The sequence below is a fragment of the Notamacropus eugenii genome, chromosome 1 (assembly GCF_028372415.1).
Source record: "Notamacropus eugenii isolate mMacEug1 chromosome 1, mMacEug1.pri_v2, whole genome shotgun sequence".
NCBI lineage: Eukaryota > Metazoa > Chordata > Mammalia > Diprotodontia > Macropodidae > Notamacropus > Notamacropus eugenii.
Window position 1 is genome coordinate 159,454,270 of NC_092872.1, and position 17,535 is coordinate 159,471,804.

The following is a 17,535-nucleotide window of genomic DNA, read 5'->3' on the forward strand; positions in this document are numbered from 1 at the left end:
GGTTCTACATATGAATGGTGCAGTGCTAATTAATGGAGAAACTATCTTTTTGATGTTAGTTGCCAAGCAGTAGAGAACCAATCCACTCTCTGTTGTATCTTGGTCTCAGAAGCTACACCGAGTGCGTGGTCATCTGTAAACAAAAAATGTTGTGCACCAACTCTCCTTTTACTTTAGTCTTGGCTTGTAGCCTTTACAAGTCAAATAATTGACTGTCATGTGGCAGCTGACCTTGATGCCATTTTCATTCCAGTTGAAGGCATCTGACACCATTGCTGAAGCATGGGAGCTAAAAAGCATGGGACCAGGCACATAGCTTTGCTACAATTCACTGGTGACTGGAAAAGAATGAGAGAATAATTCATTATTCAGAAACCATGCCTGTGGAACTGGTAAGTATGTATGTATGCATACATGTGTGTATGTCTATGCACAGATATGTGTATATGTACATGTTTATTTGTATTTATACATACAATGTGTATATGTATCTGATGTACGCTCCATTGCATCCTGGATGCATGACACACATGTACATATAAACACACAATGCACAGATACATATAGACATGTGTACACATATGTACACATACACATATATGTACACATATGCACAGATGTTCATATACACATAGGCACCAAGGGAACTGATCAGCAAGTAGCTTTTAACAAAGACAGCCTCAGTGATAGAAGCAAAGTCAGGTAATGGAGAATGAATACAAAAGCATAACATAGTCTGGTAAGAATTGTATTAGAAGCACTAAAACCTATAATTAGTTGAGACTAGCAAGGATATCTAAAAACAACACATAAAAGGTTTTCTTAAAACTAAATGTGTTGACAGAGGAAGATCAAAGACAAGGCAAGAGATGCTTTGAGTGGAAGGAACAACGATAACTAACATGGAGTATGAATGGGTAGCTTCTCAATTCTTAACTCTATTTCTACTTTCCTTCCAAAGAGAATGATCTTTGTCCAGAAGAGAAAGAATAAAAGTGGCTAGTGGGGAGTCAAAACCCAAGAGAAGGGGAACGACAGGCAAACATCTATCTGACTTTGATGAACTCAGGTCACCAGGCCCAGGTCAACTGCACTCTTGGGTGCTCTAAGAATTGATGTGTATAATTGCTGAGCTACTATCTTTTAAAGGTTATGAGGAATAAAAAATGCACAGTTGGTCTAAGAAGATTTGATTTTGATTTTTAAAAGAAAGAATGGAGTTTTCAAACCATTAGACATTTAGTTTCACTTCATTTCTTGACAAAATTTTATGAAGTATTATTTAAAGGAATTATTAGCGAACATTTAGCAAAGAAAGGGATGATTATAAAGAACATGTATGGCTTCATCAAGAATCGGTTACAATTGAACTGACTGGAGAATAGTATAATTTCCTGTATTTTAGAAAAATCATTTAACAAAATTCCATGCTATTTTTCAGGTGAGTTAGATGTGGCTTAAGTAGTTTACATTTATGTGGATTCAAGATTATTTGAATGGTTGGACACAAAGAGTTGTTATGATTAGCTTGGAATCCCTCATGAACTCTTCCCCAGAAATTTGCCTTTGGTCCTAAAAAAAGAAATCAGTGTCTTGGTTAAAAGTATAAGTAGCATACTTATCAAATATGCAGATAAGGAAAAACTGGGAAGGATAACTATATCAGTTCTTGAATCGGAATTCATAAAGATCCTGTCAAGATAGTTTCTTTATATTCTGGACAGCAAGATGGCATAGTGGATAGAACACTGGATTGGAATCAGGAAGACTCATCTTCATGAGTTCAAATCCAGCCTCAGACATTTAATAGCCATGTGACTGGGCAAGCCACCTAATCTTATTTACCTCAGTTCCTCATCTATACAATGGGCTGGAGAAGGAAATGCTAACCCACTCCAGTATCTATGCCAAGAACATTCCTATATCCCAAGTAAATCAAAGACAGAAACAAATGTCATATTTTGTGTTAGCAAAGAGCTAGAATCAAAGTGGGTGTATACTCTTTCAGGAATGGCTGAAAAAAATAACTATAGTATGTGAACCTAATAGGATATTGGCATGTAGTAAGCAATAGTAATAATGGGGAGTTCAGAGAAACATGGGGTAGTTTGTATGAACTGATTCAGAGCAACACAAATAGAACTAAAATAAAAATATATGCATTGACTAAATAATTTGAATGAAGTACCTGTGATTTCATTAGTTTGGGGACTTCCCTGGTCCCCCCCATGCGATCTTCTCTGAAACTTACAGTCTTAAAGAATTGCCTTAGATATTAAGTGACTTGCCCAGGGTCACATAGATACTATGTATGAGAAGAGGAATTTGAAACCACCTCCTACTGGTTGCAAGACCAGCTCTCTATCCACTTAACATCAATGAAAAATTCACTGATAGGAAATGTATCACTTTGTGAGTGAAAACTTGGGGATGATCTTATAAAATAGATAATTAAGCAGTAAGGGAGACGGTCATGATGTAGCCAAAAGAATGTCTACTTTAGGATCAGAGGACTTGGGTTTGAATCCTGCCTGTCATTTACTACCTGTGTGACTTTAGGCAAGTTGTTGAACCACTGTGGATCTCAGTTTGCTTATATGTAAAATGAAAGGGTTGTATTAGATTCCTTCCACCTTTGACTCTATGTTTCCAACTTTCCTCCTCACAACAAAAATGCTAGAGCCTATGAGCGTAGAATATTTAAAGTATGGTCAGATGCAGTCACAATATATGTCGTTTATTTCAAAGGAGGGTTTTATGTGAAAGAGATTTATCTTTTTCCAGAAATGGCTGTGATTTAAAAACAAAACTCATCAATGAAATATATTTTAAAAAAGAAGACAATCACAGAAAATCCAGCATTGCAGTTCCCTGAGAAATATATTTGTGGTTTCAGTTGTGTTGTAAAGAAACCACCCTCTGTGGTTAAATGAAGAGTCTATTCCTTCATAAAGCAGATTTCTCCTTTTCTCTAAATGTGGACTGTTTGGCTGTACAGTCAATAAGTCAGGCTTCCCCTTTCCCAACCTTCCTACTTCTTCAAATTGTGGAAAGGTAAGAACTTGCCCCTACTGCCATATGCTGCTCAGAGGCATAAAGTCTAGGATGTTGGACCTTGAGTAATGGAGTCCTGAGTTTGATTCCTGATTCGTAGACTTACTAGCTCCGTGACTGTGGGCAAATCATTTAACCTCATTCAGCCTCGGTTTCCTCATCTGTAAACTGGTGCTAATGATTCACTTCACAATTCACTTAATGATTCACTTCATGATCCATATTACTGGATTGCTATGAAAAACAAATAAGATAATGTGTAAAGAGCCTTGCAATGTGTAAGGTGCTATATAAATGCTAGTTATTATAATTAGCATGTTTTGCCTAAATAGTAAAGCCTTGCAGCGTTAATCTCTTTTCTTTGAATAACTGTGTATGACCCTTAAAATTATGGGAACAGAATAATAAAATGCAAATGTGAGAAATTAAATTTATCAATATTATAAAGAAAGTGATAATACTAAGGCAGCCCATGTAAATTGAAGGGATTTTTAACAATGATATTATTTGTATATCTATATAACATGAAAGGGAGTACTTCATAGGCACACATGAAACACAGAAAAAAATCAGAGGAATATCTTCGGTCTGTTGGGTGGATCCTCTCCAATCAAGGCAGCTGGTGGCACAATGAGTAAAGTGCTGACACCAGAGTGGAGACTATCTGAGCTCAAATCCAGCCTCAGATATTACTAGTTCTGCAATCCTAGGGAAGTGACTTAACCTTGTTTTGTTTCAGTTTCCTCAGCTGTACAATGAGAATAATCATAGCCTCATAGGGTGTTTGTAAGTCTCAAATAACTTAATATTTACAGAATAAACAGATAAAAACAATTTAGCATAATCCCTGATACATAGTAGGCACTCTATAAATGCTTATGGGAAGAAATGGACAATAATGGCATAGGATGAGAGGACATGGGGCTATTTTCTCCACCAGGATGAGAACACTGATACTTGTATGCACTGGACAATTAAATGGAAGAGTGTCTGTTAAGCACCTACTAAACCAGGGACTATATCTGTTAAGTACCTATTACGTGGGAGGATAAGTACTAAGGATAAAAATAGAGCTGATAACTTCTAGCCCTACTTGCAAAGAGCGTTAAAAAATGTTCCTAGCACAAGTGAGTTCCCTGAAATATAGAAGATCTGAGTTTGAGTCCACCTATGACAGTTATTATATATGACCTTGAGCAAGTCACTTAATGTCCCTGGGCTTCATCTTCCTCATCTGTGATACTTCCTCACATCTGTGAGTGAGGTGGTAGTATGAGCTGAAAAATCCTTTCCAGGATCATAGAGCTATGATCCTAAGAACAGAGCTGGAGAGGAAGAGTCTAATCAATAAAAATGGAATGAAAAATGAGGTAGATTAATGCTTACATAGTGTCATGGGACAGAGAAGTAGATTTGGAGTCAAAGGACATGAGTTCAAATTCTACTTCTATTACTTATAAACTATATGATGTTGGGTAAGTCCTTCAACCTTCTAGACCTTTATATGACTTCTACCCTGGAATCTTTGATTCTGCAGTTAATTGGGTAACACCTAATTTACCTATTCTATATTTAATTGGGTCCTTGAGATTCTTCCATATTGTAGTAAAAATTGTGAATCAATTGTGTGTGTGTGCATATGGCTGAGTGAGGGAGTCCAGAGACAAAATGTAAAATTGACTTTTCTCAGGAGTGTGGTCATTAGAAAGGTATTTTATGTGGGAGTAAGGGAAAAATACCAGGAAGAACAGCTCTCAAAACCAGACCAGGAGTAGTTCCAAGAACTGTCTATTTCCATTTCTAATGGGAACAGAGAGTATAGCACGAGGATTTCAAGAGCTCAACTGAAATCAAGATGACCTAGGTTCAAGCGACACACATTGGCTGTGTGGCCCTTGTTGAGTCATTTAACTTTTCAGTGTAACTTTTTTAGGTAACTATTTTCAAAACATTTATTTTGTTAAAAATTTCCCAATTACATGTAAAGTTTTTAACATTCATTTTTAAAAATTTTAAGTTTGAAATTCTCTTCTTCCCTCCTTGAGAAGACAAGCAATTTGATATCACTTCCACATGTGATACATGGGCAGTTAAGTGACACAGTGGATAGAGCACCTGACCAGGAGTCAGGAAGACTCACCTTCTTGAGTTCAAATCTGACTTCGGACACTAACTAGCTGTGTGACCCTGGGAAAGTCACTTAACCCAGTTTGTTTTCTTCCTTACCTACAAAATGAGCTGTAGAAGGAAATGTCCAACCACTCCAGTATCTTTGCCAAGAAAAACCCCAAAAGGGATCATGAGGAGTTGGATACAACTGACAAATGACTCAATAATGTACACGTGAAGTCATGTAAAACATTTCCATATTAGACATGTTGTAATAGAGTACAAATATAAAAAAAGACTAGAAAAATAGTGATCTAATCTCTCTTGTTTAATCGTAAACTTAGTCTACAGATCTAACGTAAAGTTTTCTATGTTCTGCTAATTTACTTATGGTATTACTCTTTATGCCTAAATCATGTATCCATTTTGAGTTTATTTTGGTATGTGGTGTGAGATATTGGTCAATATCTACTTTCTGCCAAGTTACTTTCCATTTTTCTCAGCAATTTCGGTCGGATGGTGAATTCTTGTCCCAAAAGTATGAATCTTTGGGTCTATCAAGTGCTAGATTGCTATACTCCTGTACTACTGTGTATTATATAGCCTAATCTATTCCACTGATACATCATTCTACTTCATAACCAGTAACAGATTGTTTTGAAGATTATCACTTTGTAATATAGTTTGAGACCTGGTGCTATGAGGCCACCTTCCTGCACATTTTTTTCATTGTTTTCCTTGATAATCTTGATCTTGTACTCTTCCAGATGAATCTCACCTGTTTATAGTGTATGATCTTTGTGATCTATTGCTGTAATCCTCTTCCTAGCTTTTTATTTAAAATTTTTATGTCAATATTCATTAAAGAAATTGGTCTACAGTTTTCTTTTCTTTTTTTTTTTCTGTTTTTGCTTTTCCTGGCTTAGGTATCAAAACCATAATTATGTCATAAAAGGAATTTGGTAACACTTTTTCTTTACCTATTTTTTCAAATAGTTTATATACTATTGAGATGAATTGTTCCTTAAATGTTTGGTGGAAATTATTTGTATATCCATCTGGTCCTGGGGGTTTATTGTTCAATTTCTTTTTTAAGATAGGGTTATTTAAGTATTCTATTTCTTCTTCTTGGCAGTTTATATTTTTATAAATATTCATCCATTTAACTTATATTGCTACATTTGTTAACATATAATTGGGCAAACTAATGCCTAATAATTACTTTAATTTTATCTTTATTGGTGGTTAATTCACCCTTTTCATTTTTTGTACTAGTAGTTTGATTTTCTTCTTTCTTTTTTTTCTATCAAATTAATCAATATTTTCTCTATTCCATTGGTCGCCCCCCATAAAACAAGTTCCTAGTTTTATTTATTAGTTCAATAGGATTTTTTCAACATCTAATTTTATTTATTTCTCCTTTGATTTTTAAGATTTGCATTTTGGTGGTTAATTGGAGATTTTTAATTTGCTCATTTTATAGTTTTTTTTTTAGTTGTGGGCCCAATTCATTGATCTGTTTTTTCCTCTCTTTTATTTATGTACCTGTTTATAGATATAAACTTTCCTTTAAGTATTGTTTTGGTTGCATGCCATAAATTTTGGAACGTTGTGTAATTGCTGTCATTCTCTTTGATGAAATTAATGGTTGTTGCATATTTGTTCTTTGTTCACTCATTCTTTAGTATTATATTATTTAGTTTCAATTAATGTTAATCTATAATTCTATAGCTCTTTCCTGAATGTAATGCATAATGGTCTGAAAAAAGATACATTTAATATATCTGCTTTTCTACATTTGAGGGTTTTATGCCTTAACATACGGTCTATTTTTGTAAAAGTGCCATATGCCATTGAGAAAAAGGCATATTCCTTTCTGTTCCCATCCAGTTTTTTCCCATTTCAGTTTTCTCCAGAGATCTATCATATCTAACTTTTCTAAAATTCCATTAATTTCTTTGACTTCCTTCTTATTCATTTATGGTTAGATTTATCTAGTTCTTAAAGGGGAAAGTTGAGATCCCCCCTCAGTACAGTTTCATTATTTCCTTCAATAATTTACTTAACTTTTCCTTTAAGAATCTGGATGCTGTACAATTCGGTGCATATATATTTAGTATTGATATTATTTCATTGTTTATGGTGCCTTTTAGCAAGACATAGTTTCCCTGCTTATCACTTGTAATTAGGTCTATTTTTGCTTTTGCTTTGTCTGAGATCATGATTGCCCACCCCTGTCTTTTTTCTATCAGCTGAAGCATAATAGATTCTCTTCCAATACCTTATTTTAATTGTGTGTGCTTCTCTGTTGAAAACGTGTTTCTTGTAAACAACATATTGTTGGATTTTGATTTCTAATCCATTCTGTTATCTGCTTCTATTTTATGGCTAAGTTCTTCCCATTCACATTTACAGTTATGGTTACTAACTGTGCATTTCCCTCTATCCCATTTTCTTCTGTTAATCCTTCTTTCTTTTCTTATCTTGTTCCTCCTCTAAAGTCTATTTTACTTCTGACTTTTGCCTTTTTTTGTTCTGCCCTCCCTTTTATCACTCCTTGTTTCTTTTATCTGCTTCCCCTCCCATTTTCCTGCTTGATAAGATAGATTTCTATTACAAATTAAGTATGTATACACACACAGACACACACACACACACACAGTCACATTTGCTCTTTGAACCAATTTAATTATGAGTGATGTTCAAATTTGCTTTCTCCCCTATCATTTCCCCCTCTATTGTAAAAGCTCTTTCTTGTGCTCCTTTTTTTGTGAGATAATTTCCCCCATTCTTCCTCTTGCTTCTACCTTCTCCCCCATGCATTCATCTTTCTTGCCTATCTATTTTTTTTAAATCTTCCCAACGTAATTTACTTACTCCCACAACTCTTTCCGTGGAAAATCCTTCCTAATGCCTCAATAATGAAAAGAAATTACATATAAAATCTTCCCATATAGAAATGTAAACAGTGTAACTTTATTGAGTTGCTTATGATTTACTTTTCTATGTTTCTCTTGAATCTTATATTTGAAAGTCAAATTTTCTATTAAACCCTGGTGTTTTCATCAGGAATGGTTGAAAGTCCTCTTTCATTAAATATCCATTTTTGCCCTCAAAGGATTATGCTCAGTTTTGCTGAGTAGGTTGTTTTTGTTTGCAATCCCAGTAGTTTTGACCTCCAAAATATCATATCTCAAGTCCTCTGCTTCTGAGTTTATTTCTTGTCTCTTGAAATCATTAGCTTCCACTTGCCAATTCTGATTTTTAAGGAATTATTTTCTTTGAATTTTTGTATATCTTTTTCCAATTGTCCAGTCTTTTTTTTTAAGGCATTATCTTCATCAGTGAACTTTTCTGCCTCTTTTTCCATCTGGCCAATTCTGTTTATAAGGTGTTATTTTCCTTGAAATTTTTTGTGCCTCTTTTACCAAGCTGTTACTAGTTTTTTTCATAATTTTCTTCCTTAGCTCTCATTTCTTTACTTCATTTTTTTTCTTCTTTGTCTTATTTGACTTTGAAAATACATATATTTTGTTCTTCCAGGAATTCTTGTTGGGCTTGTGTCCAATTCACTTTTTTTTTCTTTGATGCTTTGCTTTAGGTGTTTTAATTTCATTGCTTTCTTCTGAGAACCTTTATCTTCCCTATCATAGTAGTAGCTTTTTCTTTTACATTTTTCCACCCTATTTCATGATTTTTAAGCTTTATCTTAGCCTCTGTTTCTAGTGTGGGGGGAGGTGATGGGAAGGAAGGGAAAGGTACTATCTCAAGCTTTTTCACATAGTTATTTTCAAAGCTAGGTGTTGGAGGTTTAGATGTTTTTAGTGCTTCCAAGCTGTGATCTCGAGAAATGTGTGGTCATTGTTCTCCTGGTCTGAGCTCTAGTCCTTATTCTGGAAGGGCCTTTGGTTTCTTAGGATTTCAATCAACATCGTTCCTTAGGGCCCCTGCTCCATTGGGACCAGAATTAATACTGCTCAAGGCCCACAATCATTTGAGACCAGAATTGATACTGCTGTTCTGGAGCCCAGCTCCCTTAGAACCAGAAGTGACACTGTTCTTGAGGGTCCCTAAAACCTTGTGATCAAAAGTGATACTGATCCTTAAGGCTCCTGCTCCCCCTTGACCAAAAGTATTCCTCTCTGCCCTTGAACTATGATCCAGAAGTGAGTATAGGCAATGGATTTGTTCAAACAGCATCTGGTCCTGCATCCAGTGCTAGCACAGGGGTCCCCCGTAATCTCTTTCTGGCCATTTGTCATGTCACTTTACCATCTCTGTCTTGGGAGCTCCCCAAACTATTGCTGCTTCTATTGCCAGAACCTAATCTTACCAAGGATGTTTCATTTGCATGGACTTCAGGTCAGCTCCCACCCTGATGTCACAGATATTGTTTTTGATCTCCAAAATTACCTTGGGCTGGAAAAATGTCTTACTTTGTTGGCTCTGACATACCAGAATTTAAATTCAGGCTTTATGTTAGTTGTTTGGAAGGAAATGTTGGAAGGGCTCAGCTGAGGGATTCCTCTAGTCCACTCTCTTGTGTAGATAACTTTTTAAAACTATATGTTGCACATAATGTGCCAATCTACATTAGCATAAGAACTTCCCTCAAATATGATATTCTCTATTAAAATGAAATGCACAGCCTGTCTTTATTCCCTAACTGGCATCGGAATGGCAAAATCCAGGATAAATCTCAGGAAAGTGAATTTCAAAAAAAATCATCTCCCTTCAGATTTAGTTTTTAAATGTCAAGATTTGGGTCAAGGAGAAGGATCTTTGATATCTAAGACATAGCCCCCAAAGAAACTATTTCTAAGTCATTTTCAAGTACAATGAATTAGGAGTAATCTTCTTTCTGTAGGGAAGACTCTGATATGATTAATGTTTCTGGCTGTAATGAAAATAATCAAAACGGAGAGTTTGAAGTTAACATAAACTGAAATCTGAGGCCAGTTCTTGGTAAGCTTTGATAAAGGCCAAAGAAGTCAAAAACAAATAAACACTGTGTAGCATATGAAAGCTCATCTCTAGTCTCTCCTGAGATAGTTTTGTTTGAGTTACTACTCTTGGAAAATGTAAGAGAGAAGCAGGAAACCTGTCCTTAAAACAAAATTCTAACTACCATATACTTGTGCTTTGACGTCCCCAAAACTCTGTACCTCCTAGATAAAAATCTATACTCTGTATAAATTTAAGATATATCTTGTATATATGAACACGCCATCTAAGTATATAATACATGCATATGAAGATATATTATGCATATGTGTATAAGTATGTGTTTATATGAACATATAATATACATACATTTAATATATTTATGCATGTATATGTATATACACATACACACGCATATACAAACACACATACAGTATAAAAATTGCTGGAGGAAAAGAAGTTGAAAAATCAAAATGTATATTATATATATAAATATGAATGCACACATATTTGTATGTGCACATAAATATACATTTATATTTTATTTTTGTAGACTATATAGACTAGTTAAGTTAACTAGTCTAAATATTTTACAAAAACTACTGGAGAAAGGAAGGGAACAAATCAATTTACATGACTTCCAAAGTGCTCAGTAGGTTCACGTAGTGGTTGTTCCTTCCCACAGTCCTACCCAGAGATTATAAAAAACAAAAACCTTTATAAATTTATCTTGTCAAAAACAGAGGAAAGTTTCTTATTTGATCTGTTTATTTGATTTGATCAAACTTTTCTAGAACTTAAAAGGCAATAATAAAAACTATTTGTCTCTCTCCATCTCTTTGCTTTTCTTTGCCTCGGTTATTTGGAGCAAATCATTTTAACCCCTCTGACTGCATTGTAGGGAAGGATTTGTGTGTACGTGCATATGTCTATGTGAGTTGCAGAGTACCTCAATTTTCCACTGCTTTTTAGGAAAACTCTCACGTTACATAACCCTGATGGTAATTAGTACCAGGTCCTGGTGCTTATTTACCATGGCCTAGTCAGTGGGACCTCGAAACTCCCCCTGTGATTCTGGTTTTTCTGTTCCCAGGGAGAAAAGTGAGTTTTGAAAGTGTCAGAACAGTGTAAATGCTGATGTATTGGCCACAGTTGTTTGTCTCTCAAAAAGCCTTCAGAGCCCTCCCCTCTCCTGCGTTCCCTTCAAGTTGGGAATGATTCATCAGCTGGCCTTTAGCAAGAAAAGAGGCCTGCCTTGGGTCTCAGGCCTTTGACCTTTTTGGAGAGAAAGGTCAGACGGAGAGCAACTGTGCAAGCACGGCTGCCTCAGCTACAGGACTTGAAAACACAAGGGAAAGGCGCCTGAAAGAATGGAGGGGGACGGTGGGAAAAAGTGGGAATTTATAAAAGTTAAGAGTACATTTCTAAGAGACTCAGTGGATCAGCTGACAAGTCAGGTCAGGGGCCATATTTATGCTTGATTCCCTGAGCATGTTACAGTAACATCTGTTTGTTAAGAGTCTTTAGGGACTAAACCTAGGCACCAAACGTTTTCTGACCTTCCTCCACAAAAAGGGGACAAACCAAGAGATTAGGTGTTCCCGTTACCATTTGTGTTTGACTTAAGGGCTCCCCTCTCTGGGGCCTGATGTGTCTGCTTCACCCCATTTCTTTTTATAATCCCACTAAATATTTAGCTTAACCACATAGTTATCATCATGTCAGCATCTGAAACCTCAGAGCAGAAGTTACAACAAAATTGGCATAGGGCAAACCGTTCAGAGAACATAGGATAGAAAGAGTAAGTAAAAATGGACAATTGGTTTGTCACATGATAGAATAAGACGATCTCGCAGAAATTTCTATAGTAGTAACTATAGAGAGGTTTTTGGTCATTCAAGAAAATAATCATGTTAATTGATATTCAGTTCTCAGTTTGGTAAACGAGACTCGGAATAAGCATTTCATTCAGAGTTTAGGTCAGGGATCGTATTGACCCCAGCATTCTTTTCGCCTTTCTGGTTTAATCGTTTTTAGAACACACGATTACAAGATTCCTTCAACCCAATCGCATGTTCTCCTTTCTACCAAATACCGTAGCCCTTGAGCTTTATCCGGACCTATGCCTCAAAGCTGATTGCAGTCAAACTAAAATGATCAAAGAAAATATTAAGCAGTTTCTGGGTGTTGTGGTGAGTCCGGTGTATGAATTCAACTACAACATGTCTTTCATTTACTTCCTGAAATGGCATTTGCCATATGATTGTTACCTGGTATAATTCATATGTTGTACCCATTATAAAAAGCCAGTGCCTCCTCCCCCATTTCTCAAGATTCTTGCAGTGATGTCATGTTCAGAACTGATAAAGGAGAACTGTCACTTCTTCGTTGTTGACAAAGGCACTCAATGACACGTTAGGCATCTCACTTGTGTGCATAGTTTATGCCCTGGTTCCTGACCTTGTCCTCAAAGGCCACATTAAGTTTTGTTTCAGGATAAAAGCTCCCACAGTGGAAACTTTTGAGGGGTGGTGTTGGTTATTTTTAACCAGAAACAAGCTAAAAATAAGGAAGCATGGGCCATCACGTAATGTAATCCTCTTTATGTTCCATATCAGCTACAGCAAAGTTCACACAGCCCATCCTTCGATTTAACTCTATGAAAAAGACATGTTTGGTATTTGTAGAGAATTATCCAGGAGATATCAACTGTGGGGCTTTGCATTAGGAGGAGAGTGGACTATTTTGAAGCAAACATGACATGAGGAGAAGATAGAGCCTGTCTCAATGGTAGGGGCTTGTGTGTGTGAGTGTGTGTGTGTGTGTGTGTGTGTGTGTGTGTGTGTGTGCATGTGTGTGATAGAGAGAGAAAGAGAGAGAGAGTTGCGTGTGGGGGAGGATGATGTGAGCTGTTCACAACTACCTTTGTAATTATAAATAATAAAAAATTTCATTCGGAAGTACGTTCTGCCAAACTTCACAATAAACCTCCTAGCAGGTCATTGAAGTTTTCTTAATCAGGGTCAGAACCCACAAGTCTGAGGCCAATGAAGTTCAGTGGGAAAATGACTCTTCTTCCCAGTGATTTTTTTTCTTTCCTTTTCTCTTTCATTTGGAAAGGACCTCCTCATAAACATGCAGAGCAATTTTCCAGTACATTAACCCGGGAGGGATCCTCTCTCCCTCTGTGCTAGAGAGGAAAAAGTTGAGAAGCAGGGCCAGGCGAAGATGGATGAGCCTGGGATATAAGACAGGGCAGTTTTTCCACTGTCCTGCCCTATACACCTCGGACAAAGACTTCATTGAGTGAGATGCTTGACATAAGCCTCATAAACTAGTAGTTGGGTACAAAAGGTCTGACACTTGAAAGTACCAGCCCCTGCCTTCCCTCTATTGCAGCTGCGCACGGGGGTTGGGCCCAACAGTTGTGTCCCATTGTCAGTCCTTAGGACAAGAGGTGAAGATAAATAGTGTTGACTTTAGTGCAGTCACACAATTTTGGTTTTCCCCAAAAGAGACCATTTCCTCCCAGGCCATACATTATTATATTGGTAGATAGAACCCCCTTTCCTTTCTCTGTGGGGGCAGGGTATAATCTGCTCAGGATATCAAGGTAGATTGAAGAGGTTATGGGTATAGTGGTATAGTGGGGTTGGGAAGATAGTGTGTGTGTGTGTGTGTGTGTGTGTGTGTGTGTGTGACTTTGAGTGGCATGTGTTTATGGAAGGTGGTAGTGGAAAAGAGGCAAGGGACCAAGGAATCTGTTATTTTTCCTCCGTGAAAAAGTGGTATGATTTCCATGCATTTACTTTGGTCACAGTGGTTGCTTTCATTCTTCAAAAAACACTGGAAATGGTAGTTACAAGAAACAAAAAGATATGATGCCAAGCAAATTAAAATGTATAATGACATAGTTTAAAAGGTAAAAAAGAAAAATGTACCTTCAACTATCTTTTTAATCATCATAAAGGCAGCATATAGATACCTAATTACATCACTATTAACAGCTTTTCAAAACAAATATTTTAAAGCATTATCAATCATTTTTATTTGATAGAGAATGTATCAATAGAATTTTTTTCTCCACTATTAGAAAAAGAAAAATGAAGGATTATCTAAAGCTAAATCTATTTGTGCTTGTTGGGTTATGCAACAAGCTTGTTGGGTTATTCTTGTTAGGTTGTGAAAGTTAAATTAATTAGAGATGACCCCAACCTTATTGTAAAATGCTTTCTTGGGATCAGTCTCACTGAAGGCCTTTCCCCAGAAATCAACATCGTTCTCTAAATAGGCCTTTTCTGAGTGGATGCAGAAATGGTAATTTATTGGCTACTAACCACTAACAAAAGTCATTTTTTGAGAAATTAGATGGAAGTACAGAAGCTCATATATTCCCAGCTCTGTTGTATGCCTTCAGATGAAAATTCAGGATTGGAAAACAGAATTCCAGAAGCAAGGAACAACATCCTGTTGACACATCAAAAATTGAACCCAACTCAACTACTGTTTTCAGTAGACAGTATTTTACTATTTTATCATTGTTTTCAGTGCTTCTTCTTATATTACTTTTCATCATATATCAAAATACTATTTGAAGTCAATTGGGTTGATTTATTTGGAAAATTCTTCAATTTACTTATGATTACAACATATCATGGATAGGCACATTCCTACTAGCAAGATTCGTATATATTTATTTGACTCGGAAATATTTGTTAGACCCTACCTATAAAAATCTACTTTGTAATGATTTTTCCTTGATTAATAATTGTAAATTAGAAAGTAAGGGTCTTAAAATAAGAACTATACCAATGTTTTATATTGAATTTTATATTGTGATGTACTATATTGGCTTAACATCCTCATTTAGAGGGCTTCCAGAGATGATCCATTTTTGGGGGTGGGAGAGGAATTGCAGCAACGTTTTTTTTAATCTGAGCCTTGTTTTGAATATTACATGTTAAGAATAGGAAAGGACAGAGGTAGAGTAAAGAGTGACTTTACTTTTTTTTCTTTCTGCAAGATAAGGGGGAGGTACTTTCTTTTCTTTTTCAGTCCAACACGTGAGCACATTAAGGATTGCCTGCTATGAGTTTACGACTGCCGGATCCCTACCCAAAGGATGGAGGAAATGACAATACATCACACAGAAGGGATTGCATTAGGGATAAGGCATAAAGGATACTATTAAAAACAGGACAAAATGGGCCATTTTAATATCACAAATGAAACATGACCTATGTAAGTCCCAGGGCAAGCCTAAATATTAAAACGTGAGAAATGTTCTGAAGATGAGGCTCCACCAACTGTGATGGAGTCATGAGGTAAAATGGAAAAGGATTAAGCGGGATGGGCAGGCATGCACTTTGGGGAGAGGGTATCTACATCTATGAGATCACAGACTTATCAAAGATGTCAAGTAAAGTAATTAGTTGAAGGAATAAATGTTCCTTTCCTTAAAACAATGTGTATATATCTAAAACCAAAGGCTACATGTAACATGTAACAATGTTAAACAAGAATACTTTCCAATACAACCAGGGGTGAAATAAAGATATCCATTGTCACCACTTGAGATAGTACTAGAAATGCTTGCTATACCAATAAGACAAGAAAAATAAACTGAGGGAATAAGTATAGGTAAAGAAGAAATGAATTACCACTGATGATATGGTGGTGTACTTAAAGTATTCTGAGTCAACTAAAACTATTTGTGGTAATTAATAACTTCAGCAAACTTGTGGGATATCAAATAAATCCACATAAATAATCTGTGTTTTTATATAATACCAATAAAACCTAATAGGAAGAAATTAAGCAATAAATTCCATTTAAAATGACTATATAACATATAAAATTCTTGAGGGTTTTCCTATCAAGATACACACAAGAACTATATCAATACAACAAGAAACCCCTGTTTACAGGAATAAAGATTGACCTAAATAATTGGGGAAAATATTAATTGCTAATTGGTAGAATGAGTCACTGTAAAAAAAATACTGCTACCTAAATTAATTTACTTATTCAATATCATACCAATCGACAACCAAAAATACTGTATAAAACTATAAAAATAGCATCAAAATTCACATGGAAAGCAAAAGGACAAAATTTTCTAGGGAAATAATGAAAGAAGTCAGACCAAAGGGAGCCTAGTATTGCTAGATCTTAAACTTTAATACAAAGCACTCATTCTCAAAACAATTTGGTTAGAGGCAGTAGGTAGCAAAGTGAATAGCTGAGCCTAAAGTGAGGAAGACCTGGGAGATTTGAGTTGAAATTTGACCTCAGACTTTTACTAGCTGTGTGATCCTTGGCAAGTATCTTAACCTTTTTGCCTCAGTTTCCTTAGCTATATAATGGAAATTACAACAGCACCTACCTTTAAAGGTTTTTTCTGAGTCACAAATGAGATAATATGCATAAGCCACTTAGCACAGTGCCCGGCACAAAATAGGTGGTATATAAATATTACTTATTAAAGGTAGATATGTGGCACAGTGGATAGAGTTCTGAATCAGGAGTCAGGAAGACTCATGTTCTTGAATTCAAATCTGGCACCATACACTTACCAGCTGTGTGAACCACAGCAAGTTACTTAACCCTGATTGCCTGAGTTTCCTCATCTATAAAATGACCTGGAGAAAAGAATGGCAAACCACTGCAGTATCTTTGCCAAGAAAACCCCAAATGGAACCACAAAGAGTTGACATGATTGAAAAACAACTGAAAACAACAAAATGTTTATTCTCCTCTTTTTTCCCTTTCCTACTGGTTAAAAATTAAAAATGTCAATTGATGGAACAGATTAGCTACATAACATAACATTTTATGTAGTGCCCCACTATTCAATAAACACAAAGACACTAGATGTTGGGACAAAGACATACTATTTGACAAAAACTGCTTAGACATCAATATGGAAGAAATTAGATTTAGACAAACTATACTTTATATCAAGGTATGTTCCTAATGGATATGTGACTTAGATGTAGAAGGTCATATCATAAACAAACTATAGAAATATTGGAAAAAATTAATTATCATATCTATGAAATAAAGTTGACATCCAAAGAAGGACCAGAGAAAATAAAATGGATAATTTTGATTAAATAAACTTTTTAAACAAATAAATCTAATAAATCTAGCAGTAGAAGGGAAACAACTGGGAAAAATCTTTGCAACAAGTTTTTCTGATAAAAGTCTCATTTTCAAGATATATAGAGAACTTAATTGAGTTGTAGGAAAAAGATTCCCCAGTTGACAAATAATTGAAAGATATGAACTGATATTTCAAAATCTAGGCTATATGTAGTCATAAAAATATTTCAAATCAATTCTAATGAGATTCTGCCTCACACCAATGAGAATGATGAAGATAACAAAAAAAAAGGAAAAAGATAAATTTTGGAGGGACTATGGGAA

The 17,535-nt window shown here is 35.6% G+C and overlaps 1 long non-coding RNA gene across 2 annotated transcripts in view; it reads left to right on the top strand.

Annotated features, from left to right (window-relative positions):
- The window catches only part of LOC140509582 (uncharacterized), a 64,689-nt gene extending 49,013 nt beyond the window's left edge, over positions 1–15,676 (top strand). For both annotated transcript variants that reach the window (XR_011968826.1, XR_011968827.1), the window contains exons 3-4: positions 254–392; positions 15,163–15,676. This is a non-coding gene — a long non-coding RNA (uncharacterized lncRNA). The remainder of the gene's footprint in view (positions 1–253; positions 393–15,162) is intronic.
- The last annotated feature ends 1,859 nt before the right edge of the window (positions 15,677–17,535 follow it).